Raw genomic sequence first — 22668 nt, 5'->3', positions numbered from 1 at the left:
TGTTAGTTTCAATTGCAATTAGATCGCCACACGAACCATGGTGCCACATTTGATTGGACTTACTTAAACAGAAATTTGTGACAGTCCTGTTTTGCCGCGCGAGTCGTTGTAGTATAGTGGTGAGTATCCCCGCCTGTCACGCGGGAGACCCGGGTTCGATCCCCGGCAACGGCGTCTTTTTTTTTTTTTAGCTCTTCAAAGGAAAAATTAAAAAGCTTAATATATTAGAACATCAATCCAACCTGCCGGAATCAAACCAGCGACTTAAGGATTTCCAATTTAGATTAGTCCAACTACAGTCCACCACTCTACCAACTGAGCTAAGGTCTGAGCTGTTAACATTATTTTTGTCCGATTTATACTCTTTTATGCCATATCGCACAATCTGACATGGCAGTTCGAATGCCGCGTTGACAAACTTAACGGAAAAAATTTTCGGTGTTAATATTGTCCTTAATTGTTCAAAATCTTAAAGTAAAAGGACTAAATTACACGAAATAAAGGTACAATGACTAAATTGAACAAAACGCTACACTACGGGGACCTAACAGGTACTTTGTCCGATTATGAAATGCTAGTTTCAGTTACAATTACATGGCCACACGCACCATGGTGTCACATTGGATTGGGTTTACTTAAATAGTAATATGTGACAGTCCTGTACTGCCGCGCGAATCGTTGTAGTATAGTGGTGAGCAGTGCTGCAAAAATCGCGCCTAGGCGCTGGGCGGGGGGAGGCCGCCGCGAGGAATGGCCTAGACCGCCTAACCGGCCGGTTCGGGGAATTTTTTTTTTTTTTTTGAAAATGTCGAAAAAGTTTTGGAGGGCATAACTTTTGACTCGGTTGTCTGATTTGGTCAAATTTTTTTTTCAAATCGCGTATTTTTCGAGATCTATACACCGCAAACAGCCAAAGGCGGTTTGGTCCACTAATTTCTCAAAAAAATGCCTCTTTAGTTCTTAATTTTAGTTTTTTATGTATTTAGATGGTTTAAACAATATTTTGAACAATTTTACCACCACTTTCGTAAATAGTTTCTAAGAAACAACTATGGAAACCTTATGTTTTATTACTAAATTTAAAAAAATTTAATTTTTAATTTTATTAAAAATAAAAAAAAAACTATAATAATAAATAAAAAATTCGGCGCCTAGGCGCCCCCTAGCCGCCTAGGGGGCGCCTAACGTTTTATGCAGCATTGGTGGTGAGTATTCCCGCCTGTCACTCGGGAGACCTGGGTTCAATCCCCAGCAACAGCGTTTTTTTTTTAGCTGTTCAAAGGAAAAATTAAAATGCTTAATATTGTAAAAAATCAATCCGACCTGCCGGATTCAAACCAGCGACCTAAGGATTTCCAACTTAGATTAATCAAACTACAGTCCTCCGCTCTACCAACTGAGCTAAGGTCGGAGCTATTAACTATATTTTTGTCCGTATTGCACTCTTTTATGCCACATCGCACAATCCGACATGGCAGTTCGAATGCCACGTAGAAAAAAACTTAACGGAAAAAATTATGGTGTTAATGTTGTCCTTAATTGTTCTAAATCTTAAAGTACCGGGACTAGATTACACAAAATAAACGTACAATAACTAAATTGAACAAAACGCTACAGTACAGGGACTAAACAGGTACTTTGTCCGACTATGAAATGTTAGTTTCAATTGCAATTAGATCGCCACACGAACCATGGTGCCACATTTGATTGGACTTACTTAAACAGAAATTTGTGACAGTCCTGTTTTGCCGCGCGAGTCGTTGTAGTATAGTGGTGAGTATCCCCGCCTGTCACGCGGGAGACCCGGGTTCGATCCCCGGCAACGGCGTCTTTTTTTTTTTTTTAGCTCTTCAAAGGAAAAATTAAAAAGCTTAATATATTAGAACATCAATCCAACCTGCCGGAATCAAACCAGCGACTTAAGGATTTCCAATTTAGATTAGTCCAACTACAGTCCACCACTCTACCAACTGAGCTAAGGTCTGAGCTGTTAACATTATTTTTGTCCGATTTATACTCTTTTATGCCATATCGCACAATCTGACATGGCAGTTCGAATGCCGCGTTGACAAACTTAACGGAAAAAATTTTCGGTGTTAATATTGTCCTTAATTGTTCAAAATCTTAAAGTAAAAGGACTAAATTACACGAAATAAAGGTACAATGACTAAATTGAACAAAACGCTACACTACGGGGACCTAACAGGTACTTTGTCCGATTATGAAATGCTAGTTTCAGTTACAATTACATGGCCACACGCACCATGGTGTCACATTGGATTGGGTTTACTTAAATAGTAATATGTGACAGTCCTGTACTGCCGCGCGAATCGTTGTAGTATAGTGGTGAGCAGTGCTGCAAAAATCGCGCCTAGGCGCTGGGCGGGGGGAGGCCGCCGCGAGGAATGGCCTAGACCGCCTAACCGGCCGGTTCGGGGAATTTTTTTTTTTTTTTGAAAATGTCGAAAAAGTTTTGGAGGGCATAACTTTTGACTCGGTTGTCTGATTTGGTCAAATTTTTTTTTCAAATCGCGTAATTTTTCGAGATCTATACACCGCAAACAGCCAAAGGCGGTTTGGTCCACTAATTTCTCAAAAAAATGCCTCTTTAGTTCTTAATTTTAGTTTTTTATGTATTTAGATGGTTTAAACAATATTTTGAACAATTTTACCACCACTTTCGTAAATAGTTTCTAAGAAACAACTATGGAAACCTTATGTTTTATTACTAAATTTAAAAAAATTTAATTTTTAATTTTATTAAAAATAAAAAAAAAACTATAATAATAAATAAAAAATTCGGCGCCTAGGCGCCCCCTAGCCGCCTAGGGGGCGCCTAACGTTTTATGCAGCATTGGTGGTGAGTATTCCCGCCTGTCACTCGGGAGACCTGGGTTCAATCCCCAGCAACAGCGTTTTTTTTTTAGCTGTTCAAAGGAAAAATTAAAATGCTTAATATTGTAAAAAATCAATCCGACCTGCCGGATTCAAACCAGCGACCTAAGGATTTCCAACTTAGATTAATCAAACTACAGTCCTCCGCTCTACCAACTGAGCTAAGGTCGGAGCTATTAACTATATTTTTGTCCGTATTGCACTCTTTTATGCCACATCGCACAATCCGACATGGCAGTTCGAATGCCACGTAGAAAAAAACTTAACGGAAAAAATTATGGTGTTAATGTTGTCCTTAATTGTTCTAAATCTTAAAGTACCGGGACTAGATTACACAAAATAAACGTACAATAACTAAATTGAACAAAACGCTACAGTACAGGGACTAAACAGGTACTTTGTCCGACTATGAAATGTTAGTTTCAATTGCAATTAGATCGCCACACGAACCATGGTGCCACATTTGATTGGACTTACTTAAACAGAAATTTGTGACAGTCCTGTTTTGCCGCGCGAGTCGTTGTAGTATAGTGGTGAGTATCCCCGCCTGTCACGCGGGAGACCCGGGTTCGATCCCCGGCAACGGCGTCTTTTTTTTTTTTTAGCTCTTCAAAGGAAAAATTAAAAAGCTTAATATATTAGAACATCAATCCAACCTGCCGGAATCAAACCAGCGACTTAAGGATTTCCAATTTAGATTAGTCCAACTACAGTCCACCACTCTACCAACTGAGCTAAGGTCTGAGCTGTTAACATTATTTTTGTCCGATTTATACTCTTTTATGCCATATCGCACAATCTGACATGGCAGTTCGAATGCCGCGTTGACAAACTTAACGGAAAAAATTTTCGGTGTTAATATTGTCCTTAATTGTTCAAAATCTTAAAGTAAAAGGACTAAATTACACGAAATAAAGGTACAATGACTAAATTGAACAAAACGCTACACTACGGGGACCTAACAGGTACTTTGTCCGATTATGAAATGCTAGTTTCAGTTACAATTACATGGCCACACGCACCATGGTGTCACATTGGATTGGGTTTACTTAAATAGTAATATGTGACAGTCCTGTACTGCCGCGCGAATCGTTGTAGTATAGTGGTGAGCAGTGCTGCAAAAATCGCGCCTAGGCGTTGGGCGGGGGAGGCCGCCGCGAGGAATGGCCTAGACCGCCTAACCGGCCGGTTCGGGGAATTTTTTTTTTTTTTTGAAAATGTCGAAAAAGTTTTGGAGGGCATAACTTTTGACTCGGTTGTCTGATTTGGTCAAATTTTTTTTTCAAATCGCGTAATTTTTCGAGATCTATACACCGCAAACAGCCAAAGGCGGTTTGGTCCACTAATTTCTCAAAAAAATGCCTCTTTAGTTCTTAATTTTAGTTTTTTATGTATTTAGATGGTTTAAACAATATTTTGAACAATTTTACCACCACTTTCGTAAATAGTTTCTAAGAAACAACTATGGAAACCTTATGTTTTATTACTAAATTTAAAAAAATTTAATTTTTAATTTTATTAAAAATAAAAAAAAAACTATAATAATAAATAAAAAATTCGGCGCCTAGGCGCCCCCTAGCCGCCTAGGGGGCGCCTAACGTTTTATGCAGCATTGGTGGTGAGTATTCCCGCCTGTCACTCGGGAGACCTGGGTTCAATCCCCAGCAACAGCGTTTTTTTTTTAGCTGTTCAAAGGAAAAATTAAAATGCTTAATATTGTAAAAAATCAATCCGACCTGCCGGATTCAAACCAGCGACCTAAGGATTTCCAACTTAGATTAATCAAACTACAGTCCTCCGCTCTACCAACTGAGCTAAGGTCGGAGCTATTAACTATATTTTTGTCCGTATTGCACTCTTTTATGCCACATCGCACAATCCGACATGGCAGTTCGAATGCCACGTAGAAAAAAACTTAACGGAAAAAATTATGGTGTTAATGTTGTCCTTAATTGTTCTAAATCTTAAAGTACCGGGACTAGATTACACAAAATAAACGTACAATAACTAAATTGAACAAAACGCTACAGTACAGGGACTAAACAGGTACTTTGTCCGACTATGAAATGTTAGTTTCAATTGCAATTAGATCGCCACACGAACCATGGTGCCACATTTGATTGGACTTACTTAAACAGAAATTTGTGACAGTCCTGTTTTGCCGCGCGAGTCGTTGTAGTATAGTGGTGAGTATCCCCGCCTGTCACGCGGGAGACCCGGGTTCGATCCCCGGCAACGGCGTCTTTTTTTTTTTTTTTAGCTCTTCAAAGGAAAAATTAAAAAGCTTAATATATTAGAACATCAATCCAACCTGCCGGAATCAAACCAGCGACTTAAGGATTTCCAATTTAGATTAGTCCAACTACAGTCCACCACTCTACCAACTGAGCTAAGGTCTGAGCTGTTAACATTATTTTTGTCCGATTTATACTCTTTTATGCCATATCGCACAATCTGACATGGCAGTTCGAATGCCGCGTTGACAAACTTAACGGAAAAAATTTTCGGTGTTAATATTGTCCTTAATTGTTCAAAATCTTAAAGTAAAAGGACTAAATTACACGAAATAAAGGTACAATGAGTAAATTGAACAAAACGCTACACTACGGGGACCTAACAGGTACTTTGTCCGATTATGAAATGCTAGTTTCAGTTACAATTACATGGCCACACGCACCATGGTGTCACATTAGATTGGGTTTACTTAAATAGTAATATGTGACAGCCCTGTACTGCCGCGAATCGTTGTAGTATAGTGGTGAGCAGTGCTGCAAAAATCGCGCCTAGGCGCTGGGCGGGGGAGGCCGCCGCGAGGAATGGCCTAGACCGCCTAACCGGCCGGTTCGGGGAATTTTTTTTTTTTTTTTGAAAATGTCGAAAAAGTTTTGGAGGGCATAACTTTTGACTCGGTTGTCTGATTTGGTCAAATTTTTTTTTCAAATCGCGTATTTTTTCGAGATCTATACACCGCAAACAGCCAAAGGCGGTTTGGTCCACTAATTTCTCAAAAAAATGCCTCTTTAGTTCTTAATTTTAGTTTTTTATGTATTTAGATGGTTTAAACAATATTTTGAACAATTTTACCACCACTTTCGTAAATAGTTTCTAAGAAACAACTATGGAAACCTTATGTTTTATTACTAAATTTAAAAAAATTTAATTTTTAATTTTATTAAAAATAAAAAAAAAACTATAATAATAAATAAAAAATTCGGCGCCTAGGCGCCCCCTAGCGCTAGGGCGCCTAACGTTTTATGCAGCATTGGTGGTGAGTATTCCCGCCTGTCACTCGGAGACCTGGTTCAATCCCCAGCAACAGCGGTTTTTTTTTAGCTGCTTCAAAGGAAAAATTAAAATGCTTAATATTGTAAAAAATCAATCCGACCTGCCGGATTCAAACCAGCGACCTAAGGATTTCCAACTTAGATTAATCAAACTACAGTCCTCCCGCTCTACCCAACTGAGCTAAGGTCGGAGCTATTAACTATATTTTTGTCCGTATTGCACTCTTTTATGCCACATCGCACAATCCGACATGGCAGTTCGAATGCCACGTAGAAAAAAAACTTAACGGAAAAAATTATGGTGTTAATGTTGTCCTTAATTGTTCTAAATCTTAAAGTACCGGGACTAGATTACACAAAAAAAACGTACAATAACTAAATTGAACAAAACCCTACAGTACAGGACTAAACAGGTACTTTGTCCGACTATGAAATGTTAGTTTCAATTGCAATTAGATCGCCACACGAACCATGTGCCACATTTGATTGGACTTACTTAAATAGAAATTGTGACAGTCCTGTTCTGCCGCGCGAGTCGTTGTAGTATAGTGGTGAGTATCCCCGCCTGTCACGCGGAGACCCGGTTCGATCCCCGCAACGGCGTCTTTTTTTTTTTAGCTCTTCAAAGGAAAAATTAAAAAGCTTAATATATTAGAACATCAATCCAACCTGCCGGAATCAAACCAGCGACTTAAGGATTTCCAATTTAGATTAGTCCAACTACAGTCCACCACTCTACCAACTGAGCTAAGGTCTGAGCTGTTAACATTATTTTTGTCCGATTTATACTCTTTTATGCCATATCGCACAATCTGACATGCAGTTCGAATGCCGCGTGACAAACTTAACCGGAAAAAATTTTCGGTGTTAATATTGTCCTTAATTGCTTCAAAATCTTAAAGTAAAAGGACTAAATTACACAAAATAAAGGTACAATGACTAAATTGAACAAAACGCTACACTACGGGACTAACAGGTACTTTGTCCGACTATGAAATGCTAGTTTCAGTTGCAATTACATGGCCACACGCACCATGGTGTCACATTGGATTGGGTTTACTTAAATAGTAATATGTGACTGTCCTGTACTGCCGCGCGAATCGTTGTAGTATAGTGGTGAGCAGTGCTGCAAAAATCGCGCCTAGGCGCTGGGCGGGGGAGGCCGCCGCGAGGAATGGCCTAGACCGCCTAACCGGCCGGTTCGGGGAATTTTTTTTTTTTTTGAAAATGTCGAAAAAGTTTTGGAAGGCATAACTTTTGACTCGGTTGTCTGATTTGGTCAAATTTTTTTTTCAAATCGCGTATTTTTTCGAGATCTATACACCGCAAACAGCCAAAGGCGGTTTGGTCCACTAATTTCTCAAAAAAATGCCTCTTTAGTTCTTAATTTTAGTTTTTTATGTATTTAGATGGTTTAAACAATATTTTGAACAATTTTACAACCACTTTCGTAAATAGTTTCTAAGAAACAACTATGGAAACCTTATGTTTTATTACTAAATTTAAAAAATTTAATTTTTAATTTTATTAAAAATAAAAAAAAACTATAATAATAAATAAAAAATCGGCGCCTAGGCGCCCCTAGCCGCCTAGGGGCGCCTAACGTTTTATGCAGCATTGGTGGTGAGTATTCCCGCCTGTCACGCGGGAGACCTGGGTTCGATCCCCAGCAACAGCGTTTTTTTTTAGCTCTTCAAAGGAAAAATTAAAATGCTTAATATTGTAAAAAATCAATCCGACCTGCCGGATTCAAACCAGCGACCTAAGGATTTCCAACTTAGATTAATCAAACTACAGTCCTCCGCTCTACCAACTGAGCTAAGGTCGGAGCTATTAACTATATTTTTGTCCGTATTGCACTCTTTTATGCCACATCGCACAATCCGACATGGCAGTTCGAATGCCACGTAGAAAAAAACTTAACGGAAAAAATTATCGGTGTTAATGTTGTCCTTAATTGTTCTAAATCTTAAAGTACCGGGACTAGATTACACAAAATAAACGTACAATAACTAAATTGAACAAAACGCTACAGTACAGGGACTAAACAGGTACTTTGTCCGACTATGAAATGTTAGTTTCAGTTGCAATTAGATCGCCACACGAACCATGGTGCCACATTTGATTGGACTTACTTAAATAGAAATTTGTGACTGTCCTGTTCTGCCGCGCGAGTCGTTGTAGTATAGTGGTGAGTATCCCCGCCTGTCACGCGGGAGACCCGGGTTCGATCCCGGCAACGGCGTCAGCTCTTCAAAGGAAAAATTAAAAAGCTTAATATTGTAGAACATCAATCCAACCTGCCGGAATCAAACCAGCGACGATTTCCAATTTGATTAGTCCAACTACAGTCCACCACTCTACCAACTGAGCTAAGGTCTGAGCTGTTAACATTATTTTGTCCGATTTATACTCTTTTATCCATATCGCACAATCTGACATGGCAGTTCGAATGCCGCGTGACAAACTTAACGGAAAAAATTATCGGTGTTAATATTGCAAAATAAAGGTACAATGACTAAATTGAACAAAACGCTACACTACGGGACCTAACAGGTACTTTGTCCGACTATGAAATGCTAGTTTCAGTTGCAATTACATGGCCACACGCACCATGGTGTCACATTGGATTGGGTTTACTTAAATAGTAATGTGACTGTCCTGTTCTGCCAATTTTTTTTTACAGTCCACCAAGCTACCCTAACAAAGGGAGACTGCCGGAATCAAACCAGCGACTTAAGGATTTCCAATTTAGATTAGTCCAACTACAGTCCACCACTCTACCAACTGAGCTAAGGTCTGAGCTGTTAACATTATTTTTGTCCGATTTATACTCTTTTATGCCATATCGCACAATCTGACATGGCAGTTCGAATGCCGCGTTGACAAACTTAACGGAAAAAATTTCGGTGTTAATATTGTCCTTAATTGTTCAAAATCTTAAAGTAAAGGACTAAATTACACGAAATAAAGGTACAATGACTAAATTGAACAAAACGCTACACTACGGGGACCTAACAGGTACTTTGTCCGACTATGAAATGCTAGTTTCAGTTGCAATTACATGGCCACACGCACCATGGTGTCACATTGGATTGGGTTTACTTAAATAGTAATATGTGACTGTCCTGTACTGCGCGCGAATCGTTGTAGTATAGTGGTGAGCAGTGCTGCAAAAATCGCGCCTAGGCGCTGGCGGGGGGAGGCCGCCGCGAGGAATGGCCTAGACCGCCTAACCGGCCGGTTCGGGGAATTTTTTTTTTTTTTTTTGAAAATGTCGAAAAAGTTTTGGAGGCATAACTTTTGACTCGGTTGTCTGATTTGGTCAAATTTTTTTTTCAAATCGCGTATTTTTTCGAGATCTATACACCGCAAACAGCCAAAGGCGGTTTGGTCCACTAATTTCTCAAAAAAATGCCTCTTTAGTTCTTAATTTTAGTTTTTTATGTATTTAGATGGTTTAAACAATATTTTGAACAATTTTACAACCACTTTCGTAAATAGTTTCTAAGAAACAACTATGGAAACCTTATGTTTTATTACTAAATTTAAAAAATTTAATTTTTAATTTTATTAAAAATAAAAAAAAAACTAATAATAAATAAAAAAATAGGCGCCCCCTAGCGCCTAGGGGCCTAACGTTTTATGCAGCATTGGTGGTGAGTATTCCCGCCTGTCACTCGGGAGACCTGGGTTCAATCCCGCAACAGCGTTTTTTTTTAGCTCTTCAAAGGAAAAATTAAAATGCTTAATATTGTAAAAAATCAATCCGACCTGCCGGATTCAAACCAGCGACCTAAGGATTTCCAACTTAGATTAATCAAACTACAGTCCTCCGCTCTACCAACTGAGCTAAGGTCGGAGCTATTAACTATATTTTTGTCCGTATTGCACTCTTTTATGCCACATCGCACAATCCGACATGGCAGTTCGAATGCCACGTAGAAAAAAACTTAACGGAAAAAATTATGGTGTTAATGTTGTCCTTAATTGTTCTAAATCTTAAAGTACCGGGACTAGATTACACAAAATAAACGTACAATAACTAAATTGAACAAAACGCTACAGTACAGGGACTAAACAGGTACTTTGTCCGACTATGAAATGTTAGTTTCAATTGCAATTAGATCGCCACACGAACCATGGTGCCACATTTGATTGGACTTACTTAAATAGAAATTTGTGACAGTCCTGTTCTGCCGCGCGAGTCGTTGTAGTATAGTGGTGAGTATCCCGCCTGTCACGCGGGAGACCCGGTTCGATCCCGGCAACGGCGTCTTTTTTTTTTTTTAGCTCTTCAAAGGAAAAATTAAAAAGCTTAATATATTAGAACATCAATCCAACCTGCCGGAATCAAACCAGCGACTTAAGGATTTCCAATTTAGATTAGTCCAACTACAGTCCACCACTCTACCAACTGAGCTAAGGTCTGAGCTGTTAACATTATTTTTGTCCGATTTATACTCTTTTATGCCATATCGCACAATCTGACATGGCAGTTCGAATGCCGCGTTGACAAACTTAACGGAAAAAATTTTCGGTGTTAATATTGTCCTTAATTGTTCAAAATCTTAAAGTAAAAGGACTAAATTACACGAAATAAAGGTACAATGACTAAATTGAACAAAACGCTACACTACGGGGACCTAACAGGTACTTTGTCCGACTATGAAATGCTAGTTTCAGTTGCAATTAAATGGCCACACGCACCATGGTGTCACATTGGATTGGGTTTACTTAAATAGTAATATGTGACTGTCCTGTCTGCCGCGCGAATCGTTGTAGTATAGTGGTGAGCAGTGCTGCAAAAATCGCGCCTAGGCGCTGGGCGGGGGAGGCCGCCGCGAGGAATGGCCTAGACCGCCTAACCGGCCGGTTCGGGGAATTTTTTTTTTTTTTTGAAAATGTCGAAAAAGTTTTGGAAGGCATAACTTTTGACTCGGTTGTCTGATTTGGTCAAATTTTTTTTTCAAATCGCGTATTTTTTCGAGATCTAACACCGCAAACAGCCAAAGGCGGTTTGGTCCACTAATTTCTCAAAAAAATGCCTCTTTAGTTCTTAATTTTAGTTTTTTATGTATTTAGATGGTTTAAACAATATTTTGAACAATTTTACAACCACTTTCGTAAATAGTTTCTAAGAAACAACTATGGAAACCTTATGTTTTATTACTAAATTTAAAAAATTTAATTTTTAATTTTATTAAAAATAAAAAAAAAACTATAATAATAAATAAAAAAATCGGCGCCTAAGCCGCCTAGGGGGCGCCTAACGTTTTATGCAGCATTGGTGGTGAGTATTCCCGCCTGTCACTCGGGAGACCTGGGTTCAATCCCAGCAACAGCGTTTTTTTTTAGCTCTTCAAAGGAAAAATTAAAATGCTTAATATTGTAAAAATCAATCCGACCTGCCGGATTCGAACCAGCGACCTAAGGATTTCCAACTTAGATTAATCAAACTACAGTCCTCCGCTCTACCAACTGAGCTAAGGTCGGAGCTATTAACTATATTTTTGTCCGTATTGCACTCTTTTATGCCACATCGCACAATCCGACATGGCAGTTCGAATGCCACGTAGAAAAAAACTTAACGGAAAAAATTATGGTGTTAATGTTGTCCTTAATTGTTCTAAATCTTAAAGTACCGGGACTAGATTACACAAAATAAACGTACAATAACTAAATTGAACAAAACGCTACAGTACAGGGACTAAACAGGTACTTTGTCCGACTATGAAATGTTAGTTTCAATTGCAATTAGATCGCCACACGAACCATGGTGCCACATTTGATTGGACTTACTTAAATAGAAATTTGTGACAGTCCTGTTCTGCCGCGCGAGTCGTTGTAGTATAGTGGTGAGTATCCCGCCTGTCACGCGGGAGACCCGGGTTCGATCCCCGGCAACGTCTTTTTTTTTTTTTTTAGCTCTTCAAAGGAAAAATTAAAAAGCTTAATATTAGAACATCAATCCAACCTGCCGAATCAAACCAGCGACTTAAGGATTTCCAATTTAGATTAGTCCAACTACAGTCCACCACTCTACCAACTGAGCTAAGGTCTGAGCTGTTAACATTATTTTTGTCCGATTTATACTCTTTTATGCCATATCGCACAATCTGACATGGCAGTTCGAATGCCGCGTTGACAAACTTAACGGAAAAAATTTTCGGTGTTAATATTGTCCTTAATTGTTCAAAATCTTAAAGTGGACTAAATTACACGAAATAAAGGTACAATGACTAAATTGAACAAAACGCTACACTACGGGGACCTAACAGGTACTTTGTCCGACTATGAAATGCTAGTTTCAGTTGCAATTACATGGCCACACGCACCATGGTGTCACATTGGATTGGGTTTACTTAAATAGTAATATGTGACTGTCCTGTACTGCCGCGCGAATCGTTGTAGTATAGTGGTGAGCAGTGCTGCAAAAATCGCGCCTAGGCGCTGGCGGGGGGAGGCCGCCGCGAGGAATGGCCTAGACCGCCTAACCGGCCGGTTCGGGGAATTTTTTTTTTTTTTTTGAAAATGTCGAAAAAGTTTTGGAAGGCATAACTTTTGACTCGGTTGTCTGATTTGGTCAAATTTTTTTTTCAAATCGCGTATTTTTTCGAGATCTATACACCGCAAACAGCCAAAGGCGGTTTGGTCCACTAATTTCTCAAAAAAATGCCTCTTTAGTTCTTAATTTTAGTTTTTTATGTATTTAGATGGTTTAAACAATATTTTGAACAATTTTACAACCACTTTCGTAAATAGTTTCTAAGAAACAACTATGGAAACCTTATGTTTTATTACTAAATTTAAAAAATTTAATTTTTAATTTTATTAAAAATAAAAAAAAACTATAAAAATAAATAAAAAATCGGCGCCTAGGCCCCCCCCTAGGGGCGCCTAACGTTTTATGCAGCATTGGTGGTGAGTATTCCCGCCTGTCACTCGGGAGACCTGGGTTCAATCCCCGCAACAGCGTTTTTTTTTTTAGCTCTTCAAAGGAAAAATTAAAATGCTTAATATTGTAAAAAATCAATCCGACCTGCCGGATTCAAACCAGCGACCTAAGGATTTCCAACTTAGATTAATCAAACTACAGTCCTCCGCTCTACCAACTGAGCTAAGGTCGGAGCTATTAACTATATTTTTGTCCGTATTGCACTCTTTTATGCCACATCGCACAATCCGACATGGCAGTTCGAATGCCACGTAGAAAAAAACTTAACGGAAAAAATTATGGTGTTAATGTTGTCCTTAATTGTTCTAAATCTTAAAGTACCGGGACTAGATTACACAAAATAAACGTACAATAACTAAATTGAACAAAACGCTACAGTACAGGGACTAAACAGGTACTTTGTCCGACTATGAAATGTTAGTTTCAATTGCAATTAGATCGCCACACGAACCATGGTGCCACATTTGATTGGACTTACTTAAATAGAAATTTGTGACAGTCCTGTTCTGCCGCGCGAGTCGTTGTAGTATAGTGGTGAGTATCCCGCCTGTCACGCGGGAGACCCGGTTCGATCCCCGGCAACGGCGTCTTTTTTTTTTTTTAGCTCTTCAAAGGAAAAATTAAAAAGCTTAATATATTAGAACATCAATCCAACCTGCCGGAATCAAACCAGCGACTTAAGGATTTCCAATTTAGATTAGTCCAACTACAGTCCACCACTCTACCAACTGAGCTAAGGTCTGAGCTGTTAACATTATTTTTGTCCGATTTATACTCTTTTATGCCATATCGCACAATCTGACATGGCAGTTCGAATGCCGCGTTGACAAACTTAACGGAAAAAATTTTCGGTGTTAATATTGTCCTTAATTGTTCAAAATCTTAAAGTAAAAGGACTAAATTACACGAAATAAAGGTACAATGACTAAATTGAACAAAACGCTACACTACGGGGACCTAACAGGTACTTTGTCCGACTATGAAATGCTAGTTTCAGTTGCAATTACATGGCCACACGCACCATGGTGTCACATTGGATTGGGTTTACTTAAATAGTAATATGTGACTGTCCTGTACTGCCGCGCGAATCGTTGTAGTATAGTGGTGAGCAGTGCTGCAAAAATCGCGCCTAGGCGCTGGGCGGGGGGAGGCCGCGCGAGGAATGGCCTAGACCGCCTAACCGGCCGGTTCGGGAATTTTTTTTTTTTTTTTGAAAATGTCGAAAAAGTTTTGGAGGCATAACTTTTGACTCGGTTGTCTGATTTGGTCAAATTTTTTTTTCAAATCGCGTATTTTTTCGAGATCTATACACCGCAAACAGCCAAAGGCGGTTTGGTCCACTAATTTCTCAAAAAAATGCCTCTTTAGTTCTTAATTTTAGTTTTTTATGTATTTAGATGGTTTAAACAATATTTTGAACAATTTTACAACCACTTTCGTAAATAGTTTCTAAGAAACAACTATGGAAACCTTATGTTTTATTACTAAATTTAAAAAATTTAATTTTTAATTTTATTAAAAATAAAAAAAAACTATAATAATAAATAAAAAAATCGGCGCCTAGGCGCCCCTAGCCGCCTAGGGGGCGCCTAACGTTTTATGCAGCATTGGTGGTGAGTATTCCCGCCTGTCACTCGGGAGACCTGGGTTCAATCCCCAGCAACAGCGTTTTTTTTTAGCTCTTCAAAGGAAAAATTAAAATGCTTAATATTGTAAAAAATCAATCCGACCTGCCGGATTCAAACCAGCGACCTAAGGATTTCCAACTTAGATTAATCAAACTACAGTCCTCCGCTCTACCAACTGAGCTAAGGTCGGAGCTATTAACTATATTTTTGTCCGTATTGCACTCTTTTATGCCACATCGCACAATCCGACATGGCAGTTCGAATGCCACGTAGAAAAAAACTTAACGGAAAAAATTATGGTGTTAATGTTGTCCTTAATTGTTCTAAATCTTAAAGTACCGGGACTAGATTACACAAAATAAACGTACAATAACTAAATTGAACAAAACGCTACAGTACAGGGACTAAACAGGTACTTTGTCCGACTATGAAATGTTAGTTTCAATTGCAATTAGATCGCCACACGAACCATGGTGCCACATTTGATTGGACTTACTTAAATAGAAATTTGTGACAGTCCTGTTCTGCCGCGCGAGTCGTTGTAGTATAGTGGTGAGTATCCCGCCTGTCACGCGGGAGACCCGGGTTCGATCCCCGGCAACGGCGTCTTTTTTTTTTTTAGCTCTTCAAAGGAAAAATTAAAAAGCTTAATATATTAGAACATCAATCCAACCTGCCGGAATCAAACCAGCGACTTAAGGATTTCCAATTTAGATTAGTCCAACTACAGTCCACCACTCTACCAACTGAGCTAAGGTCTGAGCTGTTAACATTATTTTTGTCCGATTTATACTCTTTTATGCCATATCGCACAATCTGACATGGCAGTTCGAATGCCGCGTTGACAAACTTAACGGAAAAAATTTTCGGTGTTAATATTGTCCTTAATTGTTCAAAATCTTAAAGTAAAAGGACTAAATTACACGAAATAAAGGTACAATGACTAAATTGAACAAAACGCTACACTACGGGGACTAACAGGTACTTTGTCCGACTATGAAATGCTAGTTTCAGTTGCAATTACATGGCCACACGCACCATGGTGTCACATTGGATTGGGTTTACTTAAATAGTAATATGTGACAGTCCTGTACTGCCGCGCGAATCGTTGTAGTATAGTGGTGAGCAGTGCTGCAAAATCGCGCCTAGGCGCTGGGCGGGGGGAGGCCGCGCGAGGAATAGCCTAGACGCCTAACCGGCCGGTTGGGGAATTTTTTTTTTTTTTTTTGAAAATGTCGAAAAGTTTTGGAAGGCATAATTTTGACTCGGTTGTCTAATTTGGTCAAATTTTTTTTTCAAATCGCGTATTTTTTCGAGATCTAACACCGCAAACAGCCAAAGGCGTTTGGTCCACTAATTTCTCAAAAATGCCTCTTTAAGTTCTTAATTTTAGTTTTTTATGTATTTTAGATGGTTTAAACAATATTTTGAACAATTTTACCACCACTTTCGTTAAGAGTTTCTAAAGAACAACTATGGAAACCTTATGTTTTATTACTAAATTTAAAAAAATTTAATTTTTAATTTTATTAAAATAAAAAAAAACTATAATAATAAATAAAAAATCGGCGCCTAGGCGCCCTAGCCGCCTAGGGGGCGCCTAACGTTTTTATGGCAGGCATTGGTGGTGAGTATTCCCGCCTGTCACTCGGGAGACCTGGGTTCAATCCCGGCAACAGCGTTTTTTTTTAGCTTTCAAAGGAAAAATTAAAATGCTTAATATTGTAAAAAATCAATCCGACCTGCCGGATTGAACCAGCGACCTAAGGATTCCAACTTAGATTAATCAAACTACAGTCCTCCGCTCTACCAACTGAGCTAAGGTCGGAGCTATTAACTATATTTTTGTCCGTATTGTACTCTTTATGCCACATCGCACAATCCGACATGGCAGTTCGAATGCCACGTAGAAAAAAACTTAACGGAAAAATTATGGTGTTAATGTTGTCCTTAATTGTTCTAGATCTTAAGTACCGGGACTAGATTACACAAAATAAACGTACAATAACTAAATTGAACAAAACCCTACAGTACAGGGACTAAACAGGTACTTTGTCCGACTATGAAATGTTAGTTTCAATTGCAATTAGATCGCCACACGAACCATGGTGCCACATTTGATTGGACTTACTTAAATAGAAATTTGTGACAGTCCTGTTCTGCCGCGGAGTCGTTTGTAGTATAGTGGTGAGTATCCCCGCCTGTCACGCGGGAGACCGGGTTCGATCCCGCAACGCGTCTTTTTTTTTTTTTTTTTCTGTTTTAGCTCTTCAAAGGAAAAATTAAAAAGCTTAATATTGTAGAACATCAATCCAACCTGCCGGAATCAAACCAGCGACTTAAGGATTTCCAATTTAGATTAGTCCAACTACAGTCCACACTCTACCAACTGAGCTAAGGTCTGAGCTGTTAACATATTTTTGTCCGATTTATACTCTTTTATGCCATTTCGCACAATCTGACATTGGCATTCGAATGCCGCGTTGACAAACTTAACGGAAAAAATTTTCGGTGTTAATATTGTCCTTAATTGTTCAAAATCTTAAAGTAAAAGGATAAATTACACGAAATAAAGGTACAATGACTAAATTGAACAAAACGCTACACTACGGGGACCTAACAGGTACTTTGTCCGATTATGAAATGCTAGTTTCAGTTGCAATTACATGGCCACACACACCATGGTGTCACATTGGATTGGGTTTACTTAAATAGTAATATGTGACAGTCCTGTACTGCCGCGCGAATCGTTTGTAGTATAGTGGTGAGCAGTGCTGCAAAAATCGCGCTAGGCGCTGGGCGGGGGGAGGCCGCTGCGAGGAATGGCCTAGACCGCCTAACCGGCCGGTTCGGGGAATTTTTTTTTTTTTTTTTTTTGAAAATGTCGAAAAAGTTTTGGAGGCATAACTTTTGACTCGGTTGTCTGATTTGGTCAAATTTTTTTTCAAATCGCGTATTTTTTCGAGATCTATAACACCGCAAACAGCCAAAGGCGGTTTGGTCCACTAATTTCTCAAAAAAATGCCTCTTTAGTTCTTAATTTTAGTTTTTTATGTATTTAGATGGTTTAAACAATATTTTGAACAATTTTACCACCACTTTCGTTTAATAGTTTTCTAAGAAACAACTATGGAAACCTTATGTTTTATTACTAAATTTAAAAAATTTAATTTTAATTTTATTAAAAATAAAAAAAAAACTATAATAATAAATAAAAAAATCGGCCCTAGGCGCCCCCTAGCCGCTAGGGGCGCCTAACGTTTTATGCAGCATTGGTGGTGAGTATTCCCGCCTGTCACTCGGAGACCTGGGTTCAATCCCGGCAACAGCGTTTTTTTTTTTTAGCTCTTCAAAGGAAAAATTAAAATGCTTAATATTGTAAAAAATCAATCCGACCTGCCGGATTCGAACCAGCGACCTAAGGATTTCCAACTTAGATTAATCAACTACAGTCCTCCGCTCTACCAACTGAGCTAAGGTCGGAGCTATTAACTATATTTTTGTCCGTATTGTACTCTTTTATGCCACATCGGCACAATCCGACATGGCAGTTCGAATGCCACGTAGAAAAAAACTTAACGGAAAAAAATTATGGTGTTAATGTTGTCCTTAATTGTTCTAGATCTTAAAGTACCGGGACTAGATTACACAAATAAACGTACAATAACTAAATTGAACAAAACCCTACAGTACAGGGACTAAACAGTACTTTGTCCGACTATGAAATGTTAGTTTCAATTGCAATTAGATCGGCCACACGAACCATGGTGCCACATTTGATTGGACTTACTTAAATAGAAATTTGTGACAGTCCTGTTCTGCGCGCGAGTCGTTGTAGTATAGTGGTGAGTATCCCCGCCTGTCACGCGGGAGACTCGGGTTCGATCCCGGCAACAGCGTCTTTTTTTTTTTTTTTCTTTTTAGCTCTTCAAGGAAAATTAAAAAGCTTATATTGTAGAACATCAATCCAACTGCCGGAATCAAACCAGCGACTTAAGGATTTCCAATTTAGATTAGTCCAACTACAGTCACCACTCTACAACTGAGGCTAAGGTCTGAGCTGTTAACATTATTTTTTGTCCGATTTATACTCTTTTATGCCATTTCGCACAATCTGACATGGCAGTTCGAATGCCGCGTTGACAAACTTAACGGAAAAAATTTTCGGTGTTAATATTGTCCTTAATTGTTCAAAATCTTAAAGTAAAGGACTAAATTACACGAAATAAGGTACAATGACTAAATTGAACAAAACGCTACACTACGGGGACCTAACAGGTACTTTGTCCGATTATGAAATGCTAGTTTCAGTTGCAATTACATGGCCAACGCACCATGGTGTCACATTGGATTGGGTTTACTTAAATAGTAATATGTGACAGTCCTGTACTTGCCGCGCGAATCGTTGTAGTATAGTGGTGAGCAGTGCTGCAAAAATCGCGCCTAGGCGCTGGGCGGGGGGAGGCCGCGCGAGGAATGGCCTAGACCGCCTAACCGGCCGGTTCGGGGAATTTTTTTTTTTTTTTTGGAAAATGTCGAAAAAGTTTTGGAGGCATAACTTTTGACTCGGTTGTCTGAATTTGGTCAAATTTTTTTTTCAATCGCGTATTTTTCGAGATCTATACACCGCAAACAGCCAAAGGCGGTTTGGTCCACTAATTTCTCAAAAAAATGCCTCTTTAGTTCTTAATTTTAGTTTTTTATGTATTTAGATGGTTTAAACAATATTTTGAACAATTTTACCACACTTTCGTTAAGTAGTTTCTAAGAAACAACTATGGAAACCTTATGTTTTATTACTAAATTTAAAAAAATTTAATTTTTAATTTTATTAAAAATAAAAAAAAAAACTATAATAATAAATAAAAAAATCGGCGCCTAGGCGCCCTAGCCGCCTAGGGGCGCCTAACGTTTTATGCAGCATTGGTGGTGAGTATTCCGCCTGTCACTCGGGAGACCTGGGTTCAATCCCGGCAACAGCGTTTTTTTTTAGCTCTTCAAAGGAAAAATTAAAATGCTTAATATTGTAAAAAATCAATCCGACCTGCCGGATTCAAACCAGCGACCTAAGGATTTCCAACTTAGATTAATCAAACTACAGTCCTCCGCTCTACCAACTGAGCTAAGGTCGGAGCTATTAACTATATTTTTGTCCGTATTGCACTCTTTTATGCCACATCGCACAATCCGACATGGCAGTTCGAATGCCACGTAGAAAAAAACTTAACGGAAAAAATTATGGTGTTAATGTTGTCCTTAATTGTTCTAAATCTTAAAGTACCGGGACTAGATTACACAAAATAAACGTACAATAACTAAATTGAACAAAACGCTACAGTACAGGGACTAAACAGGTACTTTGTCCGACTATGAAATGTTAGTTTCAATTGCAATTAGATCGCCACACGAACCATGGTGCCACATTTGATTGGACTTACTTAAATAGAAATTTGTGACAGTCCTGTTCTGCCGCGCGAGTCGTTGTAGTATAGTGGTGAGTATCCCCGCCTGTCACGCGGGAGACCCGGTTCGATCCCCGGCAACGGCGTCTTTTTTTTTTTTAGCTCTTCAAAGGAAAAATTAAAAAGCTTAATATATTAGAACATCAATCCAACCTGCCGGAATCAAACCAGCGACTTAAGGATTTCCAATTTAGATTAGTCCAACTACAGTCCACCACTCTACCAACTGAGCTAAGGTCTGAGCTGTTAACATTATTTTTGTCCGATTTATACTCTTTTATGCCATATCGCACAATCTGACATGGCAGTTCGAATGCCGCGTTGACAAACTTAACGGAAAAAATTTTCGGTGTTAATATTGTCCTTAATTGTTCAAAATCTTAAAGTAAAAGGACTAAATTACACGAAATAAAGGTACAATGACTAAATTGAACAAAACGCTACACTACGGGGACCTAACAGGTACTTTGTCCGACTATGAAATGCTAGTTTCAGTTGCAATTACATGGCCACACGCACCATGGTGTCACATTGGATTGGGTTTACTTAAATAGTAATATGTGACTGTCCTGTACTGCCGCGCGAATCGTTGTAGTATAGTGGTGAGCAGTGCTGCAAAAATCGCGCCTAGGCGTGGGCGGGGGGAGGCCGCCGCGAGGAATGGCCTAGACCGCCTAACCGGCCGGTTCGGGAATTTTTTTTTTTTTTGAAAATGTCGAAAAAGTTTTGGAGGGCATAACTTTTGACTCGGTTGTCTGATTTGGTCAAATTTTTTTTTCAAATCGCGTATTTTTCGAGATCTATACACCGCAAACAGCCAAAGGCGGTTTGGTCCACTAATTTCTCAAAAAAATGCCTCTTTAGTTCTTAATTTTAGTTTTTTATGTATTTAGATGGTTTAAACAATATTTTGAACAATTTTACACCACTTTCGTAAATAGTTTCTAAGAAACAACTATGGAAACCTTATGTTTTATTACTAAATTTAAAAAATTTAATTTTTAATTTTATTAAAAATAAAAAAACTATAATAATAAATAAAAAATCGGCGCTAGGCGCCGCCGCCTAGGGGGCGCCTAACGTTTTATGCAGCATTGGTGGTGAGTATTCCCGCTGTCACTCGGAGACCTGGGTTCAATCCCCGCAACAGCGTTTTTTTTAGCTCTTCAAAGGAAAAATTAAAATGCTTAATATTGTAAAAAATCAATCCGACCTGCCGGATTCAACCAGCGACCTAAGGATTTCCAACTTAGATTAATCAAACTACAGTCCTCCGCTCTACCAACTGAGCTAAGGTCGGAGCTATTAACTATATTTTTGTCCGTATTGCACTCTTTTATGCCACATCGCACAATCCGACATGGCAGTTCGAATGCCACGTAGAAAAAACTTAACGGAAAAAATTATGGTGTTAATGTTGTCCTTAATTGTTCTAATCTTAAAGTACCGGGACTAGATTACACAAAATAAACGTACAATAACTAAATTGAACAAAACGCTACAGTACAGGGACTAAACAGGTACTTTGTCCGACTATGAAATGTTAGTTTCAATTGCAATTAGATCGCCACACGAACCATGGTGCCACATTTGATTGGACTTACTTAAATAGAAATTTGTGACAGTCCTGTTTGCCGCGCGAGTCGTTGTAGTATAGTGGTGAGTATCCCGCCTGTCACGCGGGAGACCCGGGTTCGATCCCGCAACGGCGTCTTTTTTTTTTTTTTAGCTCTTCAAAGGAAAAATTAAAAAGCTTAATATTTAGATCGGCGCCTAGGCGCCCCCTAGCCGCCTAGGGGGCGCCTAACGTTTATGCAGCATTGGTGTGAGTATTCCCGCCTGTCACTCGGGAGACCTGGGTTCAATCCCCAGCAACAGCGTTTTTTTTTAGCTCTTCAAAGGAAAAATTAAAATGCTTAATATTGTAAAAAATCAATCCGACCTGCCGGATTCAAACCAGCGACCTAAGGATTTCCAACTTAGATTAATCAAACTACAGTCCTCCGCTCTACCAACTGAGCTAAGGTCGGAGCTATTAACTATATTTTTGTCCGTATTGCACTCTTTTATGCCCACATCGCACAATCCGACATGGCCAGTTCGAATGCCACGTAGAAAAAAACTTAACGGAAAAAATTATGGTGTTAATGTTGTCCTTAATTGTTCTAAATCTTAAAGTACCGGGACTAGATTACACAAAAAAAACGTACAATAACTAAATTGAACAAAACGCTACAGTACAGGACTAAACAGGTACTTTGTCCGACTATGAAATGTTAGTTTCAATTGCAATTAGATCGCCACACGAACCATGGTGCCACATTTGATTGGACTTACTTAAATAGAAATTTGTGACAGTCCTCTTTGCGCGCGAGTCGTTGTAGTATAGTGTGAGTATCCCCGCCTGTCACGCGGAGACCCGGGTTCGATCCCCGGCAACG

At 38.9% G+C, this 22668-nt stretch overlaps 19 non-coding genes across 19 annotated transcripts; 7 read left to right on the top strand and 12 right to left on the bottom strand.

Annotated features, from left to right (window-relative positions):
- The first annotated feature begins 102 nt into the window (after window positions 1-102).
- TRNAD-GUC lies at window positions 103-174 on the top strand. The gene has a single exon. It is a non-coding gene; the product is annotated as a tRNA-Asp (tRNA).
- A 1143-nt stretch (window positions 175-1317) lies between these two features.
- On the bottom strand, window positions 1318-1411 carry TRNAY-GUA. The gene is made up of 2 exons: window positions 1375-1411; window positions 1318-1353 (listed from the first exon to the last, which is right to left on the bottom strand). It is a non-coding gene; the product is annotated as a tRNA-Tyr (tRNA).
- Window positions 1412-1756: 345 nt separating this feature from the next.
- On the top strand, window positions 1757-1828 carry TRNAD-GUC. The gene has a single exon. It is a non-coding gene; the product is annotated as a tRNA-Asp (tRNA).
- A 1144-nt stretch (window positions 1829-2972) lies between these two features.
- TRNAY-GUA lies at window positions 2973-3066 on the bottom strand. Its single transcript has 2 exons — window positions 3030-3066; window positions 2973-3008 (listed from the first exon to the last, which is right to left on the bottom strand). It is a non-coding gene; the product is annotated as a tRNA-Tyr (tRNA).
- A 345-nt stretch (window positions 3067-3411) lies between these two features.
- On the top strand, window positions 3412-3483 carry TRNAD-GUC. The gene has a single exon. It is a non-coding gene; the product is annotated as a tRNA-Asp (tRNA).
- Window positions 3484-4625: 1142 nt separating this feature from the next.
- On the bottom strand, window positions 4626-4719 carry TRNAY-GUA. Its single transcript has 2 exons — window positions 4683-4719; window positions 4626-4661 (listed from the first exon to the last, which is right to left on the bottom strand). It is a non-coding gene; the product is annotated as a tRNA-Tyr (tRNA).
- Window positions 4720-5064: 345 nt separating this feature from the next.
- Window positions 5065-5136, top strand: TRNAD-GUC. Its single transcript has one exon. It is a non-coding gene; the product is annotated as a tRNA-Asp (tRNA).
- Window positions 5137-7913: 2777 nt separating this feature from the next.
- TRNAY-GUA lies at window positions 7914-8007 on the bottom strand. Its single transcript has 2 exons — window positions 7971-8007; window positions 7914-7949 (listed from the first exon to the last, which is right to left on the bottom strand). It is a non-coding gene; the product is annotated as a tRNA-Tyr (tRNA).
- Window positions 8008-8353: 346 nt separating this feature from the next.
- Window positions 8354-8424, top strand: TRNAD-GUC. The gene has a single exon. It is a non-coding gene; the product is annotated as a tRNA-Asp (tRNA).
- Window positions 8425-9947: 1523 nt separating this feature from the next.
- TRNAY-GUA lies at window positions 9948-10041 on the bottom strand. The gene is made up of 2 exons: window positions 10005-10041; window positions 9948-9983 (listed from the first exon to the last, which is right to left on the bottom strand). It is a non-coding gene; the product is annotated as a tRNA-Tyr (tRNA).
- A 1540-nt stretch (window positions 10042-11581) lies between these two features.
- TRNAY-GUA lies at window positions 11582-11675 on the bottom strand. The gene is made up of 2 exons: window positions 11639-11675; window positions 11582-11617 (listed from the first exon to the last, which is right to left on the bottom strand). It is a non-coding gene; the product is annotated as a tRNA-Tyr (tRNA).
- Window positions 11676-12020: 345 nt separating this feature from the next.
- Window positions 12021-12091, top strand: TRNAD-GUC. The gene has a single exon. It is a non-coding gene; the product is annotated as a tRNA-Asp (tRNA).
- A 1124-nt stretch (window positions 12092-13215) lies between these two features.
- TRNAY-GUA lies at window positions 13216-13309 on the bottom strand. Its single transcript has 2 exons — window positions 13273-13309; window positions 13216-13251 (listed from the first exon to the last, which is right to left on the bottom strand). It is a non-coding gene; the product is annotated as a tRNA-Tyr (tRNA).
- Window positions 13310-14861: 1552 nt separating this feature from the next.
- Window positions 14862-14955, bottom strand: TRNAY-GUA. Its single transcript has 2 exons — window positions 14919-14955; window positions 14862-14897 (listed from the first exon to the last, which is right to left on the bottom strand). It is a non-coding gene; the product is annotated as a tRNA-Tyr (tRNA).
- A 345-nt stretch (window positions 14956-15300) lies between these two features.
- Window positions 15301-15371, top strand: TRNAD-GUC. Its single transcript has one exon. It is a non-coding gene; the product is annotated as a tRNA-Asp (tRNA).
- A 2784-nt stretch (window positions 15372-18155) lies between these two features.
- TRNAY-GUA lies at window positions 18156-18248 on the bottom strand. The gene is made up of 2 exons: window positions 18212-18248; window positions 18156-18191 (listed from the first exon to the last, which is right to left on the bottom strand). It is a non-coding gene; the product is annotated as a tRNA-Tyr (tRNA).
- A 1555-nt stretch (window positions 18249-19803) lies between these two features.
- TRNAY-GUA lies at window positions 19804-19897 on the bottom strand. The gene is made up of 2 exons: window positions 19861-19897; window positions 19804-19839 (listed from the first exon to the last, which is right to left on the bottom strand). It is a non-coding gene; the product is annotated as a tRNA-Tyr (tRNA).
- A 1537-nt stretch (window positions 19898-21434) lies between these two features.
- Window positions 21435-21527, bottom strand: TRNAY-GUA. The gene is made up of 2 exons: window positions 21491-21527; window positions 21435-21469 (listed from the first exon to the last, which is right to left on the bottom strand). It is a non-coding gene; the product is annotated as a tRNA-Tyr (tRNA).
- Window positions 21528-22163: 636 nt separating this feature from the next.
- TRNAY-GUA lies at window positions 22164-22257 on the bottom strand. Its single transcript has 2 exons — window positions 22221-22257; window positions 22164-22199 (listed from the first exon to the last, which is right to left on the bottom strand). It is a non-coding gene; the product is annotated as a tRNA-Tyr (tRNA).
- Between the last annotated feature and the right edge of the window lie 411 nt (window positions 22258-22668).

The sequence above is a fragment of the Ipomoea nil genome, unplaced genomic scaffold, assembly GCF_001879475.1.
Source record: "Ipomoea nil cultivar Tokyo-kokei standard unplaced genomic scaffold, Asagao_1.1 scaffold2897, whole genome shotgun sequence".
Taxonomy (NCBI): domain Eukaryota; kingdom Viridiplantae; phylum Streptophyta; class Magnoliopsida; order Solanales; family Convolvulaceae; genus Ipomoea; species Ipomoea nil.
This window is presented reverse-complemented; position numbering and strand designations above follow the sequence as displayed.